Source organism: Halichoeres trimaculatus, unplaced genomic scaffold (genome assembly GCF_033239565.1).
Source record: "Halichoeres trimaculatus isolate MK-OKI-2021-1 unplaced genomic scaffold, fHalTri1.1 fHalTri1_scaffold_3, whole genome shotgun sequence".
In the NCBI taxonomy this organism is placed as follows: domain Eukaryota; kingdom Metazoa; phylum Chordata; class Actinopteri; order Labriformes; family Labridae; genus Halichoeres; species Halichoeres trimaculatus.
The window spans coordinates 11,834,449-11,854,834 of record NW_027437181.1 but is presented as its reverse complement, the minus strand read 5'-3'; the positions used below and the strand labels follow the sequence as shown (position 1 = coordinate 11,854,834).

Below are 20,386 nucleotides of genomic sequence, written 5' to 3'. Positions count from 1 at the left end.
CGAAAGCAAACAGTCCATAAAGAGGCCCTGCCACTCTCCCATTTCAATGTAAATGAGTCTGACTCTGTTAGGGGGTTAAAGAACTCTCTAGGGGCCTGGCGACTACCACCGCTGGGGTCACACATGCACATCCACACACACAAGCAAAAACACAGCGCAGAAATCCACAGGCACAAACATGCATGCACACACACAGACTGTGAGGCGAGAGGCCCAGATAAAGAGCTCAGAGAGCCTGTCAGAGTGTCAGCTCCCATTAGGCCAAAGGCTGTTGTGTGTGTGTGCAGGCAGGCGTACTGCTTTTTACATTTCATTCAGCGCACACACTCTCTTCTTTCTCACACACACATCCTCCCAGAGCCGCCCCGCCTGGCTGACATGCTGTTTCAGACAAGACACACAAAAGACAACGGAACCCGCCTGAAAAGACAGACATCTCCAACATTTCCTACATCACACGCAGAGGGGGAAAAAAGAGAAAGAAAACAAAACAGGCTGTAAATGATTTTAGATGAGGAGAAGCTGAGCTGAAAAATGTAAAAGCTTTAAAAGATTCCCTTAAAGATTAACCTCCTGAGCCAACAAGAGAGTCAGCTTTTGCAGCAGCAAGTTCCCAGATTTAGACATTAGAGTACAGTATTTATTTGTCGTAGCAAAGTAAACTGTGACGCAGTGCATTACAATACAGTGACTGAGTGCAGAGCAAGAGAGTGAACCACATCAAAGAGACGGAGGCTGAGAGAGGAGAAATACTCAGAGAGGCTGCGTAACCTCGCTGACCTGCACAATTAGTGCTGCTCTCCCTTGGCTGCCTGTGGCCGGCGAGTTGTGTAGTGCTGGACGGAGGCTGTTAGGACATAAACAGAGAGGACAGGAGGCCGCAGTCTTTCCTCCCACAGAGACTTCAGAAGCACATTACAACCTGAGGAGGAGGAGGATGAAGAGGAGCAAAACAACCTGGAAGAAAGATAAAGAAAGACAGAGAGAAAGAAAGGTGGAGAACAAAAATCTTTTGAGAAAATGTTCAAAACAAGCTTGTGTAAATAAAGGTGTACACACATGTCTAGAGCTGCGCGTGCCCTGACTCAGCTGACTCAGGCAGGTGTGTCAGTGAGTTACAGCCTCCAGCGGAGGCATGCTGGGGCAGCAACATCCACTCCACATAATCAAAAGTGTCAGAGCCTAAAAGAATGACTTGAAGTTTCTTTGTACTTCGTTTTTATGTTCCATCTTTAGATCCTGCCCTTCTTGCCTTCTTTCTAATTCTTTCATGTCCGCAGCACAGCCTGACAGCTGTTGCTAAAAACAGTCCTGCGCTTGATCCACGGGGAACTCCAGCCACCACAGACACACTCATCCTGCACTCACACACACGGCTAGTCATGCTACTGACACACAGCTCAGTCTGCCTAATCACTCCTTACGTTCAAAAAGCTTGAAACCACAACCCAGACCCCCTCAGGCAACAGACTGATTCGCAACCACACAGTCATAATCTTTCTCACAACGTATACATGCTCAGAGTGCTCATTACTGAGTTCACTTTTCACCCACATACATCCTCTCCGAGCAGAGGGATCGGCCATGTGTCAGTCGTGGCTCTGCATGTACACGCAGGTTCAGACTGACGGGCACACAAACAGAAAAACAGACAAACTACTTATTACTAAACAACAGCCAACGACGTATTCATGTGGGCAGAGACTTATTCACAAGCATGATGCATGAAGTTATCAGGATGCCGCAGGTCTGTCAGGGCTATACCTGAGAGTTGGGGTGGGCACAGAGGAGGCCAGCTTCCATCAGGCTCCTTCATACCGAAAGACCACTACAAATAAAAAAAGCTTTTTGAAAGGCTTTTTGCCTTTTCAAAACTTGGGCACAGACATCAAAGAACCTGAAGTCATAAAGCTGGCAAGAGCTCACATAAAAATCTTTAAATACGGCTTTTTAAATGCAGAATTTAAACACTTTGGGGTTGAGTCACAAAGCCAGGGTGAGGTTATCTCAGAAAACATTAAAAACACATAGAGTCATATGGAAGTGGTGTAGGAGATTAAGATGGAAGTTTTTTCTGTGTATGAAACTTAAAATATGTGCAGCAATTATCAGGAATGCTGGTTTTGGTGCCTCATGAGTACAAAAGATCAGGAGGAGGGCCAAAAATGAGAAGAAACTAATTAGAGTAACAGTTTTTTCAGATTTTTTTTTTTTTCAGGAAAAAGTAGAAAAAAAATCTCGTGAATATAAATTTCAAAAAAGAGGGTTTTTTTTTTTTTTTTTTTTTTGAGGATTAAGTTTCTCAATTAAGAATATTCCCTATAAATCTTTTTCTGTTTGGAAATGCTCCTCGATTCACACGTCAACATCATCCATCAAACTCTTTTGGCGAGGGTATTTGTAAACAGTAAGCCTATACATAATCAAAACACATGGTCAGCATTTGGATATGCATCAAGTCATCTGCTCATCTGTGCAGCACTGTTTAGATTAAAACTTCAGTATGGAATTTGAGCTTGGAAACTTGAAAACAAAAGTTACCACCATTTAGCTTGTGTTTTGGGCTTTGTTCTTCACTGATCTTAAAACGTAAGTAGCCAGCTGAGATTTAGCTTTGTCTAAGTTATATTATTCATGACTTGAAGCACGAGCTATATCAGCAATTAACACATTTGTAGCTTACATATGTTGATAGATTGTCACTCAGCTAGCTTTATGCTAGCTCAATGCAAAGAGGTTTGATTCCAGTCCTCTAAGAATAAATCAGAAATTAACCACTAAGAAATGTTATTTTTCTTTCTATCACATAGATGTCAGAAGAAAATACTTATCAATGTCTTTTAACACTGACCTGTAAAAACAGATTACAACAACAGCATATTTAAAAAATGATATACAGTAGCTGCTTTCGCCCCAAAACCAGGTCACATACTTTTCAGCTTCTTCTCAAAGTTGAATTTGGGTTTCACATCAAACACGTTGACTTCGTTCTCAGCATTTTGTCCATTTTCTTAAAAGATATAAGGGAAAAAAATCCTCATAAGTTTTCATCTCTGACCCATACTCTTCTTGCATATAGGAATTGCTTTCTATTTTAAGCTGTCTTAACCATTCCCACAACGCCAAACTATGGTCTGTGTATGTCCACTGTAACTTGGTAAATGCAGCAAAGTGCTGTACTCATGTTGGTTTAAGATGAGATAAGACTCCTTATCTTGTCTTGATGTTGGGTTTCTGATAATAAATTTTTATCAACATTAACTGGTTTAGACTTGTTAATGTTCTTTGGAAAGTGTCTTGAGATAATGTTTCTTATGATTTAGTGCTTTATAAATAAAGATTGATTATATCTTTGCTGATCGCCCCTTCTTGAAAGAAAAATTACTCTTTCTCTCCAAGAGACTTCCTTTTACTGTCAAAATTTGATGGAGAAAATGTGAGGCTCTTTTGCATTTAATCCTCAAAGATGCTTTGTCCTGTTAAAAATGACTTTAAAGCTAATGTAACATTTCAAGCTGATGGTGTAAACAGAATAGGGATGGGTACCAAATTAGGTACTTCTATAGGTACTGAATGCATTCTGTCAAAAGCACAGGGTACTGATTCAGGTAAAACCAAAAGGTATCATGTTTAGGTACCTAAGTGCATCCTTGTGACTGTGAGGGAGTGAAAGAGTGGGCCATTGTACATGCTGGGCATGAACACAGCATTGCAATGGTTATATATTGAAAATAAATGTGTTAAATTGAAGAATTTTTATATTCTACTATTAAACATATTGATATCTTTTACCACATAAACACAAAAAGTACCAAAAACTTGTACCATTGAGTACCGGTACCAATTACCTCCATCTGTCATTTCAAATGTGAAAGGTACCCATCCCTTAACAGAAGCATCACTGTTAGATTAAAACTCTTTTACATGCAGCTAAAAACCCCTAACATGTTGACCTAAAGTAATATCTTGTGTATATTTTCTGGAATTTTAAAAAGTAATGGGATTTTTTCAGCAAGACAGCAGATCAAGTGCTGCTGGTGTGATAGCTGTTGTGTCTTTACTCACTGGGTGTAGAAGTTAAATGATGTTTTGGGATATTATAGGATTATACAGGGTGTAATTATCCGTCTAAACCTGCCAGAAATTCAAATGCTCTTTTAAAAGCCACATAATTCCTTCCCTCATCCCCAGTCCTTCGTTCTGCTCTCGTCCATCCATTTTGCTGCTCTGCTAAAGCGACTCTAAACCCCCCTGAACCTCACTGTCACACAATACCTGTTGTTTCTGCCTTTTGGCTGCAAACACAAGGACAAGCTATAGGGGAAAAAAGGCTTCTGTTCAGCTTTGTTTGTAACAAGGGCAAGACTGGTGTTGTGAGAAAGCTGCAAGTCAGCAACATTTAGCTCTTAGAGAAATGAGAAAGCCCAGAGCGCTGGCCACCGGCCCAGCAGCATCCCTGACTGTGGAAGTATACACAGTTGTTGTGAGAGCTCCTGTTGAGAGCTGCTGTCTCATTTCCATATCTCCATAGCGCTGGATACGACATGGTGGTGTGGATACCATGATCCACTGAAAATGGCAAGTATTATCATGACCGTCTGACAGCTACATGCTGGTTATCTCTTCTTTTTCAAGATAAATGATGCGGGAATTAGCAAGATTTTAGGCATATAAAGGAAAGGGGAAGAGACTGGAACATTACAAGTTATAAAAAAAGGAAAGAGGAAATAGAGAAAATGAGAGAGGAACCGAATATAAAGCATGATTTCCGAGGATAAGGCTCATTGGTATGAGTTATCATCTGCTGGTATCCATGACTGCAGCTGTAACCTTTGGTAAATGACTCTACTTAGTCCAGACACGGCCAGCAACCCGGTGGGAGATAAAAATTAACCTCCCACAACAACGGACACACATGTACACCTGAGTGGTCCTGCAGAGCTGAAACACACACGCGCACACACACATAACATACAGTCCACAGAGGCATAAACATCAGCCTTAATCAGAGGACACATCCACTGCTTCCTTTCTATCCACTTGCCTGCCTAACTGGGAGGAAATGTAGTATAATGTAGATTACTGGGATATTACAGTACAAGAAATGATCCCATTAACAAAGCCCAGATGGAGACAGATGAGAGAGAAGAGATGAGATGTGAGGAGTAGGGAAGACTTGATTTAACTTGAGGAATGGGAACCAAAGAGGAGGAAAGACTTTATTTAAAATGCAGGATACCACTTGTCTATAGCCCCAGGTAAAACAGAAACACAGAGCTAAGCTACTTGAGCACTCCATCCAGCAGGAAAAGTGCAGAGAAAGGCTTTTTCTCTAATGGAAGTCATTAATTACCATATGTGCTTATACTTTGCAGTCATCGCTATCTTAAGTTCAATCCTTTAGAAAGTGTTGATTATTGTTGTGATATGAACTCCAGTATTGGCTGATAATGACTTCCTCTATAAAACATATTAACATTAACATGATATTGTGCTTTTTGTGACAGCTCAATCTACTCACCTTGTTTGTGTCTGATAGAAGGGCTGTCAAACTGACAGAAACCCAGTCTAATTACTCACAAGACGAGCATCTTGAAACAAACAAGACTTACATTAACTACAGCCAGGCTTGCAGCCCAGTTTAATGTTTTGTGTCTACCAGAAGAACATTAACAATTTTCTAACACAGAGCTGTTTTGCTGTCTCCTAGTTTAATAATCATGATATTTTAAAACATGTTAGGGAAAATAATAGTTTCTGGCATTTTGCTTGCTTCAAAGTTCCCCACACTAGCAACACTGTGTTTGTAAGAGGCTATTATGTGATAATTAACCTCAATCAGATTGTCTTGCCTCTTGTAGTATTTGCAAGTTAGGGCTAATTGATTAAGATTATGTTTGCTGGGCTGGAAATCATGGGGTCGATGGTTGGCAATAAGACAATAAAATCTGATACTTTATAGTATCCTGAAAGGACATGATGTGGTGATACAAAACTGTATTATATGATACCGAAGGGAAATACTTTACATTACAGTATGATCTAACACAATATGTTACAATGCAGTATGATACAATATGTGAAAATATACAACATCATGGTAGGATAAGAAGCTACGATATAATATTTAACTGTACTTTACGACACTGCAAGATATGATACAAAATGCAAACAATGTGTTATGGTGCGATACATTAAGATGCAACACAATGCAAAAGATATTCTACGTGATGCAATACAACATGATACTATACAATAGGATACTACAGGATATGATACTATAGGATACGATGCATAAAAATTTGATAAGGCACTGTTATTTACAATGAAACCAGAGAAAACTATAAAAGCATGCAGACCTCTGCCAAGCATATTGTGATTGTCACCAACACTGTAGTCCTACTTTAATGTTATACTCCCTTTCAGCAGACTGTCTGCTACAATTTGGTGTTAGTTGCAGGGTTGTAAAATAATTTGTTACCTGATAGCATTTAAAATTATGATGACCTGGTATATATTTCATATTCCAGATCTCAGTATCCAGAATATTGCCAGGATCTGGATCATACGTTTACATCTGTCAGAAATGATCGTGATCTTGTCTTGTATTGTTTTGCAAAGCAATCTGACCATTTATTGTGGAGTTTTATATACATATGGTGAAAATGGCATTATCTCTCAATGATACAGAATCCTTTTAAAAAAATCCAGGATTCAGACAGTGATCTGGATTACCTCCAAATTCAATCACTTCCTTCTTATTCCATTTTGAACATTTCCCGAAAATTTCATCAAGATCTGTTCATTGCTTTCTAAGTTATGTTGTTCACAGACAGACAGACAAACTCACTCAAAAACATAACCTCCTGGGCCAAGGTAGTTATATGATATGGTAAGACACCTTGAAATATTATACCATATAGTAAAACATTTATCTTTAAGATTAGATGCAATTAAAAGTCATACTGTAAAAATACAGCAGATAATAATAGTTGTGTGATGTCAGTCCTGCAGCTCCACCAGCCAGTTTGCCTCTGCTTCTGTGCTTTAACTGCACCAGCACAATATGTCAGCTCCCTTTGAGGCAGCATTATGGCTGCATATCTCACAAAAGGAGGAGTACGGAGGCGGAGAGTCTATAATGATATACAGTCATTGGTCTCATCCTCGTCTGATGCCATATTTTAGCATTGGTGGCATTTATGTTGCCTCTATCTGTAAAGGAACGACTCTAATTTCATTCCCTTAAGAGAGTCCCCTGTCTGTTCAGAGTCCACTTAATGGCCTGTGCACACTCTGGACCTGTCTTGTGGAACTGACTGATGTTATCACCAGATGAATGGCCGTGCAGGTCAAAGGTCAAGTCCAGCTCAGTTGTTTTGACTCTGAAACCCAGTGTGTTCCCTCTGCTTCCTCTACTCTAATCCCCACCAGCTGTGTGTGTGTGGACATGCACTTATGTGTGCGAGGCTAATAGAGACAGAAAATAGCTGTATTCAGCGTGGATTATGTGTGTGTGTGTGTCTGTGTGTAGAGTTGTGCAATTTTGCTAAAGCCAGATGCCTTAGCGGAGAAATGGGTGAGGTTTACTTCATTTAAGTATAATTTACCTGTGGGAGACATAAGACGTTATTTTTATTCAGTGGCAGCTGGCATCTTGCAGGAGCAGAGAAATCTATCGAAATATTCATTTGGCACTACAGGAAGGAGAAATCAATCCCATAAAAACAGAGCACTTAATAGAGTTCCATTAAAGCGACTCGGAGAGCCGTACAGAAATGGCCACTTCACAGCGGAGAGGGCACAGAAAGGCCACGCTGTTTTCACCAGGCTACAATTTAGTCTGAATAAAGTCATGCTCCATTCTCAGCCAATCCTGACAACTGCTTTTTTTAAATGACACCTGATACCCTCCAACCCCACAACCTCCTACCCCCATTCAGCTGGAGACACACTTGAAGAAGGGCATGTGTGTGTGGGAGGGGGATGAGGAATGGATGAGTGGTGCTGTGGAGGAGTGTGTGAGGGGTCAGACGCCAGAGCTGAACATCTCTGTCCCGCCAACACACACGACTGTCTTCATTTGTGTGTGTGTGTGGCAGTGTATGTTTCACATTCCACCTGGTCACTGACAGTCTCAGTGAAAGTCTCACCAATACGTCCAAACCATCAAGCCTCGGCCTCAGACATGCAGCGAGGTAGACGCAGTGTGAAGCCGTCTGTAAGCACGGCTTTGGTGATAGATGTTATAAATTTGTTTTGTAGTTTTGCCCGTCATTGCTATCAATATTAATGACAATGTTCACTCGAAGTTAGATACAGAGATCTGGGAATGCTTCAGAATTGCTAAAAAGCTGTCTGGCGCAGCAAGAAACAAGTAATCTGTCAGCCTGTATCAAGTAATACTTTAGTTTAGACTCAAGACAAAATGAAGGCGAATGGCAAAATAATAACCCTGACTGTCTGTTTTGAACATCCATCATGACACACCATTACACACTGACTTTCTATTTTAACTTTGTTAAATCGCTAAAAGGGTGATTTTGCTTATCTGAACAAACAAATGGACTTCTGACCATAATTTCTCTGATATGTTAGTGAGCTGTTTGTGAGCACAATCACAACCAGGTGACTTGACTAACAAAACTATTGAAACGTAGACATATTGACAAGGAAAGGAGGAAGTAGCATGTCTGACAGACAGCATTGTGTGGTGCAGTGTAATCTGGCAGTATTTGGATCCAGGAAATGGAGATGAAGTTAAACGTAACTAACTGTTGTATTGGCATAACTCACGCGATACTAAACCAACACAAGGACATTAACCTGTAGGGAATAAAGGCTGGCTGTTCTTTAGCCACACTCAGCAAAGCAATGCAACTGTGTTTACCAACAGACACCGTGGACCCTTGACAAAGTTATCACAAATAACAAGAACTGATGAAAAAAAATGAAAAAAGGAAGGTTGAAAAAACAATTTTGCCAACTGACAAAGATAATAATGAGGCTTTACAAAAAAATAAATAAATAACAAATTCAAACTGTATTGTGAGATTGCAAAACTATCTAAAACTAGAAAAGAACTCTGCGACCACAGATCTCTGCCAGCAATACTGTGATTTTCACACAACACTTTAGTCCTTCTTTAATGCTATACTCCCTTTGAGCAGACTGTCTGCTACAATTTGGTGTTAGTTGCAGGTTTGTACGATGATTTGTTGCCTGACAGTGTTGGAAAATATGATGACCCAGTACATATTTCATATTCCAGATCTTAGTATCCAGAATATCACCAGGATCTGTATTGTACTTTAACATCCATCAGAAATTATGGTAACCGTGTGTTGTACTGTTTTGCAAAGCAATCTGACCATTTATCGTGGGGTTAGATACACATATGGTGAAAATGGCCCTATCTCACAATGATAAAGAATCCTTCAAAAAATCTTGGATCTAGACAGTGATCCAGATCACCTTCAAAATCTGATCGCTTCTTCCTTATCCCATTTTCAATACTTCCTGAAAATTATATCCAGATCTGTTCATTGCTTTTTGACAAACTCTCACAAAAACATAACCTCCTTGGTGGAGGTAAAAAACTGAAATTATAGATCGTTATTCTAGTCTTTAGTTTTCGTAAATCTGTTGCATACATTAACTCACTATAACAGACCTGCCAACACTCCTGCTTTGGGAGGCCTCCCCCACTGTTTAAACCTTTCCCCCGCCGTACTCCTGACTTGCAATTTTTCCCAATTATCCCCATATTCATAAGCACAGTCCAGTGATCAATAATATTTTCATTAAGTCAAATCAAGTCATGCCCTTTTTTTCTGACCCAGTATAGTAGAGGTGAAAAAATAGTTAAAGTTTGGCACAGTGTTGACAACACAGGCTTTGCCATGTTAAATCACATTACAGAAATTTAACAGCAGCAGTGTACCTATACATAAATGTCCCTAAACTACATATAACACTCAATGTAAAGACTTTCATCTGAAGACCCAAAAAGATCTTTCCACTGAAAACTGCTGGGATTGATTTGGTTTATGATTTTGTAAAGACTAAGTTTTGTTTTTGTTTGATTTTTCCCCCAGCTTTTCATCTAACTTGTTAATTAATTTGAAATCTGTTAGATTATGGAAAAAATTCAATCCAGTAATGACGAAATAGTTCCGACACACACCGCTGACGCACTTCAGAGGATATTTTATAAGAAAGCTCAATCCTGCATTCTTTGTAATCCCGTCTACTCATCTCTCTCGTGATCCCCTGGGGAGGTGTGACACAGAAGTCGGGAAGCAGGAGCCAAAAGCATGTTGGAGCCGGTCAAACCCCCAAGTGTGGAAAGTATTAACCCTGCAATGGCTGGCAGGAGAAGTGGGTGTGCACGTTGAGATGTGGGTCTAAGGAGCAAAGATTTCCCTGTTGGTGTGTGTTAATTAGGCTAGAGTTAGTGGGGCCTGCTACAGCTTGTCTGATGGCTGACCTGGAGAGACGGGATTACCTGCTCCAGCTGCTCTCCTCCCCTCTGCCTCTCTTAATGCCACCTTTATTAAAGGGACAGGTGACGCTGCTTTGTCTCTCACTCATCCCAATAGAGCTGTAGTGAGGTTTGGTGGCAGACGGTGTTGGTCTGTCTGCTTGGATTTCACTCATCTTCTGGACTCTGTCTGTACACGTTGGAGCAGGGAACAGTGGATCTCATAAAACAGTAAATGGAGCTGATACAGTGGGCAGAGTCCATAGCAAGGAATGGAGAACATGCAGGCCTAATGTGGGTGTGAGCATTAACATTTGCTCTGCAGTTGAAAGAATTGGCATCAGCTTGGAACAGTCGATGTAAATCCAAGAACTGAGGAGGGCAAAGTGAATTCCAGCGCACTAGTCCTCCTTGTAAAACCCAGCCTTTGCTATTATCATGTAAACAAGGCTGTTCTTGACATTTTCTCTGCTATACTCACACACACTCACACACACTCAGCCTCCTGCTGAGTGTGTGTGTGGACACCTGGTCTGGATCTAGAAGCTGATGGCATTCCTGAGAGCTGCAAGCTTAATTCCCCAGATTATCCTATAAAATCCTTCTAAGGGTTAATCAGCGAGCAGCATTACATCCCACCAGAGCAACATTTATGCTCACCCACTCAAGAACAAGCGATGCCTGCCTGGATATGAAAATGTGTGCTGACATGCACAGGTGTAGAATAAAAATAAATGAAAAGTGCTATAAAGGGATAATTGAGCACAACAGCTCTGCAGTCTCTCCGATGATTAATTTCCCTCCATGTGTTTACTCTCAGAAAAGTTTGTCTGCTCTCTCTGAGAGGCCAAAAAGATGCCATTTGCAGCATTTATGGTGTTTTGCTGACATGAGACATTTGCTCACCCCAGCCTGTAGAGAAAGTCCCTGGATAAAGGGCTTTTCCCTTAAATCCCTGATAGCCTCGGAGCTCCAAGCAGGACTTAGCTGGCGACTGACAGCCAGGATGGGAGGTGGGACAGGGGTTTGATGCCTGGGCTTATGAGTGGTGTGTGGGGTTGGAGAAGGGGGTAGGTAAATATTTGGGCCAGCAGTTCTGGTTTAAGTGATCCCTTTGGCAGGTCATGGGGCCATTTGGAGTCAGAGCTGTGGCAAGTGGTCAAAGATCCCAGAAGCAAGTTATTTCTTAAGTTTTTGGATACAGAGCAGAGGCAGGGTCATCGCACTGTTTTCCTGATATCATTTCAAGAACTGGAAAATCCCCTGAACTGCCTAAAATTCAAGATCAGATTTGGCACCACTTTTTGTACTTTCACGACTGAATAAACTCAACCTCTGCCACTGGTTACATTAGCCTACACAGCAGTAAATGGAGGCTATAGCCATCATGTATGTGTTAGGGCCTGTGTCCACCATCAGCAATTTTTTTTTCTTTTTTCACAATGACAGCATCTGTTTTCTTTACCAGACAAGGCATCTTTAGTACTCATCAGCTGTATTGGTTCCATGCTCGCAGAACTCTCAGGCCCCATTTACACGACATTTCATTCTAAAACGCTAAAAGACAGTGAAAAAAATCTGTGTTTACATGGAAATGCTGAGGGACTGAAAACACTGTATTAAGCATTCCAGGCCTGTAGTTGGCGCTATAATTGTCTTGTCCTTTTGGGAGATCTTCACCAAAGTAGAGTTTAACTAATCATCTGGTGTATTGGGGATTCTAAGAGCAGAAGTGGCGCAATTTGTTGTTGTTGACAGACAGTCAGCAGATTCAGCAGATTGAGCAGCACAAGCACAACATGGTAGTTCACGACACTTGTATCAACAGTACTGTTGTACTGCTGTACACGCTTGCGCAAAGTAGAGCGTGACGTCAGCATTTCCACTAAAATCGCCTGCTTACTATTTACATGGCATCGGTGTTGGCAGCGTTTCAGAAAAATTTCACTCTGGAGGATGTTTTAAAAAGTTTGCATTTTGGGTGGACTAAAACACCTTTTCCATGGAAATGCAAGGCCAAAACACAACAATACTTTGCCTTTCACCCTAAAACCAATGACATGTAAATGGCCCCTCAGATAAAATATAGTTAGACTTTTTACGGGGTTCCTCAAAGTCACTTCTTCATCACTGACCAATCAAATTCAAGAAAGGATGGGACTTTGGTTGGCAATTTTCACCAACAGCTACAGAAGGAGGAGTAACTTACTAGATTTTAAGGTCACAACTAGTGGGTCCAGAGCTGCTGCTGATGCCAGGACACTATTTTTTTTTATTGTTTTAACTTATTCTTTGTCAAATTTTCCTCAATAAAAGAAAAAATGAAACATACAGAGCAATGTGAAACAAATTTAATGGTCACTATTAGGAAAACAACTTTTACAACTTAGTGCTAATAAGATGTGTTAAGTGATATAGGCCATAAGTGCTTCCAGCACTAAAAGTGCCATAAGTGGAAACAGGCCCTTATGGCAGCAAAATACAGAACTGATTTTGTATCATGTATTTAATATTACACTTACAAAGTAGCTTCTAAAAAAATAACAGTGTGATCCTCGCCAAAAATGTAAAGCAATGATTAGTTTTAAACTTCATGAACAGCTGACTTGCTGACCCTAGATTTATTGGTCTGAGTTATTAATAGTTTCTCTCTGTAGGGATGAAATGCTGGTCGTATGTTTTGTTTCAGCCAAGGTTCATCCACAGCTGTAGCTCCAGTCTTGTGTACCTGCTTATAAACAACATAGCATTTCCTAGCACTGTGGTTATAGAGCATTTAAATCCAGAAAGAGGATCTTAAGTTATGTGTAGATTATGTCTTAAACTAGCATAAAATCACTTGACCCTAACAATGCATTATCAGCACAGGCATGTGTATGAGAACGTACTGTATATGAATTATTATCCAATCTCAAAGCCAGGAACAGGGTCAGGAGTAAACAGCTTTTATTTTGTAGGTTGTTTCTGATGTTAGAACAACTTGTTTTGGCCAATTCCCAAATTCCATTTTTCAGACAGAAAAACAATGGTTATAAAAGATCTCTAATAGCCTTTAGCTGTGAGATATATGGTTCTGGAGTTGGTGACCTCTGTGTGGGTGGGTGCAGTTGGCCGTGGGGCCCTTGAATGGCACCTTGCAGCTGCCCTCCGTGTGCGCCTGTCTGTGTCAAATGCTGCGTCCGGTGGTAAGGTCAGAGAATGCAACAGCTACCTCCCAGCGCGCCAAGCACAAGCTCCTACACACAGCTGTTCACCATACATACAGTTCGTACCACACACAGCACCTGTTCTGTCTGCATGTGTGTCAGTTTGCCAGCCAGGACGCACACAAGAATAGACCTCTGCCTCTGATCGTGTGAACTGAGCAGCCTCTTCCTTTACTGCTAAATCCCACTTCTGTCCTCTTGCACCTTAAATAAAGTCGTATCCCTCTGTCAGAAAATGTCTCCGTTAGCTCATTAGCTTCATTACTGAGAACGTGACAAGGTCTCGGATCAGCTGCACGGTTGACTGCTATGTTCGGGGCCTTCATTAACGGAGCTGCAGTGATGGATTTTAGCAGAGATGTTGGGGGATCAATGCTGTAATGAAGGGCAGAGTGTGGGAGGAGGCATTTATTATCATTATCAGAAGTAATAAAACTTTTGCCCTCGTGACAGCCAATTCCCTCCCACACCGAGTGAAAGTCAGTGTTAGGCTCAGGCCAGGACTACTATCCATAATTGGTGCAAGCATTGTCTTAATAGTGTCAAGGTGGTGCTGCGTTACAGCCACTTGATACTGAGGGCAACTGTGTCACCATGAGCTCAAATCCAGGCTCATTTCATATAGCTTTTCTGCGTGAGCTCCTCAATAGCTGAGCAGATTAAAACATTTAGAGGAGGACTGAAATGGGATCAATAAATAATGAGTTGAAAAATGTCACGTGTGTCACTCAATCATCAACAGTTCACAGTGATATGGCAGCTTATCCCAGGCTGCAAATTACCCACAGCACTGCCTATGAATATGATTAGCATTCTCATTTTCCCTGAGAAAACTCTAATAAACACAATGACATTATACCCCATTTTATTTCATACCTTTCCATGTGCTGCCTTGAGTTAATGTGGCAGTCATCAGGATTTCATCAAAGCAAACTGGATACTGTAATTCCCTTAAATATGGGACAGAAAACAAGTTTTGACAGAATGGATTTGTTCCTCCTCCTTCAGCCTGTCTTCATAATAAATCCATAAAAGAGAGAAAGGCTGAAGGTGCAGTGTGTGCAAACAGAGCACAGGTCATTTCACTGCAAATTACTGATATGTGTTTCAGTCCAAGCTGACAACTCTGAATTGAACTGTTGCCTGTAAAACTTTCTCTGACCTTTGGTTAAGATGCGTTTGCTTTAAAGGTGGCTGATGAATTGGTTGACATCCTTGTCAAATCAACTCTGGGTGACATGCTGCTCACCTTCAGAGCGGTGTTATTATAACTTTGGCATTTAGACTGTAACAGTTGTGACCTGCTCTTTACTTCATATGAAACGAAAACTCTGCTCACTCTTGGTGTACAGACGTATGGATTACACCTAAACTTTTCTGAACATATTTGGGTTTCGTTTCTTTTTTCTCTCAGCAGAATGAAGAGCAGTAAACGATGAGCTTTATCTCCATAAATAATTTTGATCAACAACTTATGAGTCTGTTTTATGTAGAAGCAGTATTGGCACTGGGCATGATATGGGTGTTGAGTCAAATTAAACAAGCCTAACATTATTCTGAGTCCAGTTTGGCCTTGTGTTTAAACTTTGCACCCTATGTGCAGAGTCTTGTTAAGAAAGTTTGAACCTGCAGCTCTTTGTCAAGTCATTCCCCAGTCTCTCTCCAAGTGACTACTGTTATCTCCTGTCCTTCCCTCTGAATGAATGCATTAAAGCCCAGAATTAAATTTTGTACACAGACAATAAAACTATATATTGGAGAAACAAGGGTAAATAAATTGGAAATTCGTATTTATTTGCATTTTTGCACTAAAATTACCTCTTTCTTTTGACCAAATCATGACAGCAAACTTAGGATAGAAGACACATGTTTTCTTTTACAGAATAGCATATTTGGTTTCAGTGACATACCCAGTTGCAGGTCATATGCCCAGCTTCTGTCTATATTGTTTATTAAATGCTGGCTTGGACCTTTGGAGCCTTGGAAAACTAGTTAGTCCCTTATTTCTTTCTCTCAAGTTGAATAGGGACAACACTAAAACATTTTCCTATCCCTACATAATCCCATATCCCATACATAAACACTATTGAGTGACATATCGTGTTGGGAAGCTAGCTAGCGTTGTGAACTAAGGGGCAGTTAGCCAGGCTTTTCAGCCTCAGTTTATTCACGCACAAAAAATGAGCAAGTCAACCTCTTAAGAACTTAACTTATGTCTGGTCACCATTTTTAATTCACCTTGCTATTTGGGATTAGTAAAACCTAATAAGTAAAATGACTAAACTTGGTCATTGTATTGGAAATTTGATTATTTTTATTATGAGTTATCTACTTGTTGTTTGTTAGGAGTGTTATTGTACCTAAATACATTTTTTTTTCTTTAACTAAAATGGGTGTAATGTTGTGATATCACCAAAAGCTGATGTGGGCAGTTTCTCTTAATGTGGCTAATAGGTCAAAGTTTCAAAAAGATGACAAATCATGGGTCTGAGAGGCAGAAAGGTAATGTTCATATATGTGGATGCTGGGTCTTAAGAGGTTAAATCAGTCTCAATCAGTCTCTTCAAACCAGACTCTATTTGAAGAGCCTTTTTTATAATCTTATTGTTTTACTAATGATGGTCTCCAGTTTTCCTTGTGTTTGAAATTGTAACCTGAGAAAGCTGCACTTACGTCTCATTTGCAGAGAAAGCCTTTCATATGTTGCAAATGTGGTTACTTAACATGCCATTTGGTGTTTACGCTCATCCAAAAGGCTGAGCACCAGAGTGAATGAACAGATTTTTTTTCATGGGTGGCCCTTGTGGATCTGGCTGAGTTGGGGATTTAAAGAAAAGGTCTGAATGTAGATTGGAGGACACGAAGCTTCTCAACAGGACTGCACAGTCAGGTGACAAATGGTGCCCCAGGCCAGCCGAGTGCCAGAAATGGCCTCTTAATCAATCAGAGGTCAGCGTGGAGGTTCAGAGCAGACTGCCCTCACCCTGAGAGACGGCCATCTGATAGAACACTCAATGCCAAGACCCAGAGCACACAACCTTTTCTCAATCCTAGTTAGCACACCGCTGCTGCTGCTGTCATCTCATCTGTTCTGGAGGCCCGACCACTCACTGAGGAGATGTCTTTGTCTTTCTTTTCCATTATGACTTTAACGCCGAGTCAATAGAGCCGTCTTTGACATGTTTAAACTCAACTTGACACCTTTTAATTTTGTAGTTTTTAATATTCTAGACATGGTCTCACACACTCACTGAGCACCACACGTTGCTGTTCAAGCACTGAACAGAAATTCAGCTGAACACATTGTTAACAGGGTGAGGTACTGTCCACACATATTCCACATAGTTTTATCAACTGAGTTTTTGTTTACAAGTTTGTTTTAAGTAACCTAAGGTGTCTAATTACAACAAGAAAACAGCTGGATCCACATATTGGAAGATGATTTTAACCGAGTGATGTGCCAGCCTCATTAATTGACGTGAGGTTACGTTATTGACTCTCCTGCTGTGAGATGCAAAGCCAAACTACTGCTTTGTGCTAATGGAGCCAAGGCATGCGCACAAGGGATCTGATGCCGGGCATCAAACCATTTTAGCAAACCAAAACACGCATCGAACTAACCAATAAAACATCAAACATTCCTCTGGTCAGTGCAGCCCACAGCAGAACAGAATCTTAAGTTCATATGAAGCAGATACTCAGAGTTTAATGAGTCTTGTTTTAGTGTTATTTATGTTTTCTCCCACTGTTCCTCCTCTGCTCTGATAATCTGGTGCATGCTGCAGGAGCCTCCACTTAACTACAGAGCTGTCATTTAATCATCCCTGTAACATCAACTGACAAATTAAAGCTAAACTTCTACAAAAAACACTTTCAGGGTATGAACCGAGGAAATATTTTAGTGATCAACATAGTCATCAACATAACAATTCAAGTTTAACCCTGGTTCATCTTTTAGAATGGAGAAGACAGACTTGAAATTTTGGTTTCACTCAGGAAAGCGGTTGTACTGTCCATGGTTTTATTCACTCTTTGGGTTAAGCTTGAAACAACCTCAGATGCCTGGATTAATTTAGCTCAGGTGTTGGCCTATGAATAAAAGTTTAAAATGTCAGTCATAATAATAATGTTTTTTCCTCCTTTTTCTTCAAACCAGTTCACGTTTTTTTTAAACTCTGACAAAACTGAAGTGATGGTTTCTTACTAAATCCCATTTGAGGGAACTTGATGTGGGAGGAAGCAAGCACGAGCATTAAAGTGGTGAAATTCTTGTGAAAACACCAAAGAAAAACACTTAAAGATGGACCCAACAGATATCAGACCTTCCAGCTGCATTGTTTCACAATCTCAATATCTGTGAAAACTTGTCCTTTTCAGCTCGTGGGAGGGTAGATTGGAGGGTTGTTGATTTTCATATATAACAGCCTGAAACAGCGAGGGAGAATGACTCCATCTCAAATAGGCGTTTGACAACAGACGTTTACCCAAAGTCTAAATCCTATGAGTCAGACTATTCCAGACACTTCTCCTAACCTGCTCTGTCAGGTTTTCAGACTCTTTAAATCCTCTGTTTAGCTGATGAGAAAAGGTGATGTTGAAATGAAACATCCAACTTTGAGGTTAACTCTGCGTCTGGTCTCAGCCCCCATCTTTGACACACTGCCATCTGTACAGGCAGTAAATAAGGGACTGGAGGGTAGTGCACTCTCTGGTAGGCCCAACCTCAGGCCAAGCCCTGTCATTCTCCTCTGCACCCCAGGGCCCACCCTCACACACCCCCTGGGGTTGACCTACACGCTGCAGGGCCCCCCAAGGGAGCATATCATGCTTTCGGAGTAGCACAGGCCTTCTGTCCTCTGTCTAAACCCCCACCCACCTTCCATGCATATCACTCCAGTCTCCCACCATCCATCTCTCCACATCCCTATATCAATACATTCATCTGTCCATCCTCACTCTCAAAATCTTTGTCATTCATCCATCTGCTCCGTCTCTATCACTCTTTTATGTGTGAGTGTGACTGAACTGCTTCTGTTGCTCATCAAACACTTTCCCACAACATAAAATGCAAGAGAAGAGTATCGAATTAAAAGTGAAGAGTTAAAGAGTTAAAATTCTTATCACGTTTCCTATCTCATGTGGTTTCTTCAATTCCATAATAATCATCACTATTTCATAAAACAGGACATATTCAGACCATCCTGTGGAACATAAAGATCGCAAATTATCATTTCCCCGTCTTCAGATTGGTAACAATTCATTTAAGTTACAAAAGAAGTACACTACAAGGACATTAAGAGATGTCACAGCTGACAGAAGTGCACCAAAACCCATCAAAAGCCACTGGAATGGTGTCACATTACCATTACAGTCATGATAAAACTGTCAATTCACTGTGAAAAAGAACCAATCAATACACAGAGCAATCACCAGACACACACAGATCCATACATGTATTCACCCATCCTGACACTCCGTACCTGCGTCTGCGCAAACCCTCACTCATTGATCCATCTATCTTCCCCCCTCTCTCGCACCATAATAGATGCTGTGCTGATTCAGTCCCCACAGGATACAAGGACATCACAGAGAAGTAACCCAGGGCTGACAGCAGCATTGAGTGGCAGGATTGAAGCGTGAGAGGCCAGAAGAAAAGGAATGAAAGTCACGTAAATGACAGACTGGACTCCACGGGTTGTGATAACCCTGATGAGATTGGAGGAACAATGGAGGAGTAAATAGGAGGCTGAGGGATAAAGAAAGGTTCTGTTAAATTGAGAGCGGATATCAATAATAAGCAATTTCAAATAAAGAAAAAGGAAGAAGAAGAGGGTGGATGAAGGGGACAAGTGTAGACAAAGAATTGCCAAACAGGGATCAGGCAGATCAGCAGTGCAAACTTGTGTTTCCTGTGCAAGTATTGAGATGCAGATCCCACTTTCTCGGCTAATAATGGGGGCTGTCAGGAGTGTGTGTGTTCATGCGGGAGAGATTCTCACACATCTGCTAACCTGCCTTTCTAATGGGGTGCAAATGGGCTCCATTGTTAGGCCCTGCCGACCTGGCTGGAATGACCTGACACGTTCGCTGATGGCTTGGAGTTCGCATGCATACGGAAACATGTCCTCACATTGGTGTTTACATACATATGTAGAATACCTAATGCCTATGCATGGAGCTAGTTCAAACAGGAAGAGGATGAGGAAAGTTGAAGGTATTACCAAAGACACAGACTGAGGAGTTAATGCGTGCAGACATATTCTGCTTTAACATTTTCTTTTTGGCTCGAAAATTTGCTAAGTGTATGAGTTTGCAGGGTTATTTTTCCTCATTTCAGACTTTTTGACAAGTTTTATTTTGCAATGTTTGAAAATATATTCCTCTCATTGACCATAAAAAAGATGCATGGCATTGTGCTGAAGAAAGGTGTGTGCTTCAAGTCTCCCTCCCAAATGCAGACATCTCTAAAGCTTTGTTTTACAAAGCAGTCACAACTCAGCTGAAATGATTTTAACTAGGCACTCTGCTGACTTGGAGTTGGGGGATGGGGGTTTAACAGAAGGAGGGGGGGGCAACACGGGGTCACACAGGAGGAGAACTAGAAGGGAGGGGGTCGCTTTTTTTCTCTTTCTCTCCGAGCTCTTGGAAAGAAAGGAAGGAAGCCAGAGCAAAGCAAAGCCGGAGCCCAAACCAAACT

At 41.0% G+C, this 20,386-nt stretch overlaps 1 long non-coding RNA gene across 1 annotated transcript in view; it reads right to left on the bottom strand.

Moving 5' to 3' along the window:
* Positions 1–800: 800 nt before the first annotated feature.
* Positions 801–20,386, bottom strand: part of LOC141787879 (uncharacterized) — a 76,085-nt gene continuing 56,499 nt past the window's right edge. Inside the window, exon 3 of the long non-coding RNA XR_012598097.1 lies at positions 801–957. This is a non-coding gene — a long non-coding RNA (uncharacterized LOC141787879). The remainder of the gene's footprint in view (positions 958–20,386) is intronic.